The sequence below is a fragment of the Colobus angolensis genome, unplaced genomic scaffold, assembly GCF_000951035.1.
Source record: "Colobus angolensis palliatus isolate OR3802 unplaced genomic scaffold, Cang.pa_1.0 Scaffold8, whole genome shotgun sequence".
NCBI lineage: Eukaryota > Metazoa > Chordata > Mammalia > Primates > Cercopithecidae > Colobus > Colobus angolensis.
Genome location: NW_012121820.1, coordinates 16,689,002 through 16,693,955, shown reverse-complemented (window position 1 = coordinate 16,693,955; position 4,954 = coordinate 16,689,002).

Below are 4,954 nucleotides of genomic sequence, written 5' to 3'. Positions count from 1 at the left end.
AAATAGGTCTCTCAGTATGTTAAAGGGTTAACAAAGCCATTATTGCTCACATACAAAGAATCTGCAGATTGTTCCTGCTTCAGTAGGTTTGATGTACCAGGGATCTTTAGAGTACACTTCTTGGGGCAGCTTCCACTTCAGGAACTGGGTACATATAGTTAGGACTCGCCTGCTCTCCTGTGAAAGAGATGATCATAGATCAGCATTTTCAAACATTTTTATTTTTTTGAGACGGAATCTCATGCTGTTGCCCAGGCTGGACTACAGTGGTGCCATCTTGGCTCACTACAACTTCCATCTCCCAGGTTCAAGCGATTCTCTTCCCTCGGCCTCCTGAGTAGCTGGGATTACAGGTGCCCATCACCACGCCTGGTTACTTTTTGTATTTTTAGTAGAGACAGGGTTTTGTCATGTTGGCCAGGCTGGTCTTGAACTCCTGACCTCGGATGATCCACCCACCCTGGCCTCCCAAAGTGCTGGGATTACAGATGTGAATCACCATGCCCAGTCTCATTTTTAAACAGAGGTAATCTTTCTTCAATAAAACTAGTACTAAAGTGCAATATGAAAAGCTGATAAAAGAGAGGAGAAGGGCAGAAAGGAACTAGAATCCTGCCCTCCTCCTCCTCCTCCAACTTCCCCAAATAGTCCTTACATGGAATCCACAAAAACCCTAGGGTTCTGGGGAGGACGTAGAAACCCACTGGTGCTGGGCAAAAGTGACAGCTTGTAGATGCAATCCCTAGACCAGAGGTTTGGGCAGGAATTCCCATTACCGTGTGCCCTAGAGATGAAGCGCCCACCTCCACTTAACTGTTCCTATGCCATTTTTCTGTCACTCTACAAAGGAAGTGCAGCTCCTGACTTCTGTCCTTGTGGCATCTCTGGGTTGGAAAGAAGGAACTCCAGAGGACTGATCTCTTCCTGATCCACATCCTTGAGCAAAATTTAGCAAGCGGGTCTGTTTTCTAGTTCGTTGTTCTCAGAATGCCACCCATGCACCACGCAACACCTCTGATGAATCTCCAAGCCAGTATTTTATCTCAGGTCCACTAGATGTTTGGGCCATAAGAATTCCTTTGGCTACTGATGGGCATATAAATTACTTCAGCCACTATATTTAGTGATTTATAAATATCTAATAAAAAGTTAAAGACACCTACATACTCTACTTCTGGGTTTATGCCCTCAAGAAACTCTCATATGCGTGCACAAGGAAATAGGTAAAATAACTGCAGCACTGTAATAATGAAAAATTGAAATGTCAGGCCAGGCACGGAGGCTCATGCTTGTAATCCCAGCACTTTGGGAGGCCAAGGCAGGTGGATCACTTGAGGTCAGGAGTTTGAGACCAGCCTGGCCAACATGGCGAAACCCCATCTCTACTAAAAATACAAAAATTAGCCAGGCATGGTCGTGGGCAGCTGGGAGGCTGAGGCAGGAGAACTGCTTGAACCCAGGAGGTGGAGGTTGCAGTGAGCTGAGATCACACCGCTGCACTCCAGCCTGGGTGACAGAGACCCTGTCTCAAAAATATATATGTGTGTGTGTATATATACATACATATACACACACACACAGACACACACATATACACACACACATACACACACACACACACACACACACATATATATATATACACATATATATATATGAATGCTTCTTGTCTTTGCAGAGTTGGCTCTGGATTTGAAGTTATTGAGGGATGAGAGACCCTGACAGTAGGCATTACCTCGGCTACTACATCATTTTCATCCTGAGAATACAGAAGTAGTGGGACCAAGCTGTCCAGGACTTGTTTCTCTACACTCTTCTTATCTGGGTTTTTTACAGACTTTATGGCAGCTCCAAAGAGAGTCATGGAGAAACGATGAACATCAGGTCTCACCTAGGAAGGGAGTAGACAAAGGGAAGTGACTCACTGAATGTGTGCATGCTTAGCTTGTAAGAACTTGGGAGGGGTTGAAAAGCCAGTCCTGATATGACGCTATTTAGCTGTATGTAGCTGAGGGCAAGAAATAAAATATACATGCACACAGGCCGGATGCAGTGGCTCACGCCTGTAATCCCAGTACTTTGGGAGGCTGAGGTGGGCAGATCACTTGAGGTCAGGAGTTCAAGACCAGCCTGGCCAATATGGGGAAACCCCGTCTCCACTAAAAATACAAAAGCTAGCCGGGCATGGTGACGCATGCCTGTAGTCCCAGCTACTCGAGAGGCTGAGGCAGGAGAATCACTTGAACCTGGGAGGTGGAGGTTGCAGTGGACCAAGATCACACCACTGCACTCCAGCCTGGGCAACAGAGCAAGCCTCCATCTCCCTCCCTCTCTCTCTATATATGGACACAGTAAGACTTGCTGCTTTGGCACTACTTGTTTTCTCACTCTACAAGCGAGAGATGCACACAGTCTCACCTGTAGTCAGCAAACCTTGTACCTGCTACAGGCAGGAACCATTCACATAGGCTGTTTCGCGGAAATTTGAAATCCCAGCCTTGGTATGTTTTACTCTTCCAAGGATGCTGGTCACTGTGCTCCATGTATTTCCTCTTGAGAAATATATGGGATTTGGGACAGGGACATAAATATCATCCACCATCTTGACCCAGTTCTGATAGTTCTTGAAGGGAAAGACAATGTTTTCCCCTTCCCCATCACAAAGCAGTGTAGTACCTTAGCAAGTTTCTAGGTTCAGTTTTTTTTGTTGTGGTGGTGGTTGTTAAATCTGAAAAACAATAACATCTGCCCTATCAACATCACAGGTTACCTGGAAGGGTCTTAAGAGAGCAGGTTTGAAATGCTCTGAAAGTAAAAGTCCTATACCAAGTAGAGTGTATTTATTCCTGTACCAACTTCTGTTTGCTGTTATGTCCATTACCCTCCTCCTAGGAAAGTCTCTCCTCTCTGATTATCTTACATCACCAAATAAGGAGAACAGGGTCCTCATCATGGCAGCCAGGGTAGTGAAATCCATTGTTCTAACAAGTTGCAGGAGTATCTGGATGGCTGACACAACGATCTTCTCATCGGTTTCACGCAAGCTGTCTACGATGTACGGCAACAGGCTCTTGATGTCTTCTCTCTGTGTGGCCAAAGGGAGCACATCAGCTTTTCTCCTGATTGCGCATCACTGGTACCAAAGGGGGTGCTCCCCATCTTTACTCAGTACCTAGTGCTCACTGATTTTTGTTAGGGCTGGCAGATCCAGAAGGGAGAAGAAGGGGATATGATGGCCCTCTCTCACTACTAGCGGGTCTGATACATAGAGGTGGGGCAGAGCTGCTTTAAGTTGCCTCAAGGGCAAAAGTGGGACCAGGCAGGGAAGGTCTAGGGCTATGGGCTTGGGCTCAGGTAAGGAAGAGCTCTGCTAACAAGGGAAAGCGGAACAGGTAGCTCAGGCCACGGTGAGCTCCCAAACACACAAGGTATCCAAACAGAGGCTCAAAGATCCTGATATGGTTTGGCTCTGTGTCCCCACCTAAATTTCATCTTGAATTATAATTCCCACATGTAGAGGGAGGGACTTGGTGGGAAGTGATTGGCTCATGAGGGTGGCGTCTCCCAAGCTGTTCTCATGATAGTGAGGGAGGTCTCAGGAGATCTGTTGGTTTTAAAGTGGCAGTTTTGGCTGGGGGTGGTGGCTCATGCCTGTAATCCCAGCACTTTGGGAGGCCAAGGCAGGTGAATCACTCGAGATCAGGAGTTCCAGACCATTCTGGCAATATGGCAAAACCCCATCTCTACTAAAAATACAAAAATTAGGTCCGGCGCGGTGGCTCACGCCTGTAATCCCAGCACTTTGAGAAGCCGAGGCGGGTGAATCACCTGAGATCAGGAGTTGCCTGACCAACATGGCAAAACCCTCTCTCTACTAAAAATACAAAAATTAGCCAGGCATGGTGGCACATACTTGTAATCCCAGGTACTCAGGAGGCTGAGACAGGAGAATTGCTTGAACCTGGCAGACGAAGGTTGCAGTGAGCCGAGATCGCACCATTGCACTCCAGCCTGGGTAACAAGAGCAAAACTCTGTCTCAAAAAAAAAAAAAAAAAAAAAAAAAAAGCCTGGCATGGTGGTGCATGCCTGTGGTCCCAGCTACTCAGGAGGCTGAGGCAGGAGAATTGCTATAGCTTGAACTCGGATGGCGGAGGTTGCAGTGAACCGAGATCACACCACTGCACTCCACCCTAGGTGACACAGCGAGACTCAGTCTCAAAAAAAATAAAATAAAATAAAATAAAATAAAAGTAGCAGTTTCCCCTGCTTTCTGTCTCTCTCCCGCTCTGCCATTGTGAAGATGTATCTGCTTTCCCTTTGCCTTCCGCCAGGATTTTAAGTTTCCTGAGGCCTCCCTAGCAGTGCGGAATTGTGAGTCTAGTAAACCTCCTTTGTTTACAAATTACCCAGTCTCAGGGAGTATCTTTATAGCAGTGTGAAAACGGATCCCCGGGCAGGAATTCAAGCAGAATTTGACTGAGGACTTAAGGGTTCTTCTCATTCTGAAAAGGGATTCTGCTCTTCTGAAACTACTGAAAGGAAGCAGTCTCAGGGTTATAAACTTTAAACACACACATGAAAAAGTAAGTAGAATATAAACACAAGTTAGGAAGTCAATTTTTTAAAAAAAGAAAAAGTAGAATAAAGCAATAGGTATTAATGTATCCAATCAACCAGAATTAACATACATTGACATTTGTCATTTTTGCTTCAGAAATACATTTTTTTTTAAGACAGGGTGTCGCTCTGTCATTCAGGCCGGAGTGCAGTGGTGTGATCTTGGCTCACTACAACCTCTGCCTCACGGGTTTAAGCAATTCTCCTGCCTCAGCCTCCCAACTAGCTGGGACTATAGGCATATGCTACCGTAGCTAATTTTTGCATTTTCAGTAGAGATGGGGTTTCACTTTGTTGGCCAGGCTGGTCTCAAACTCCTGACATCAGGTGATCTGC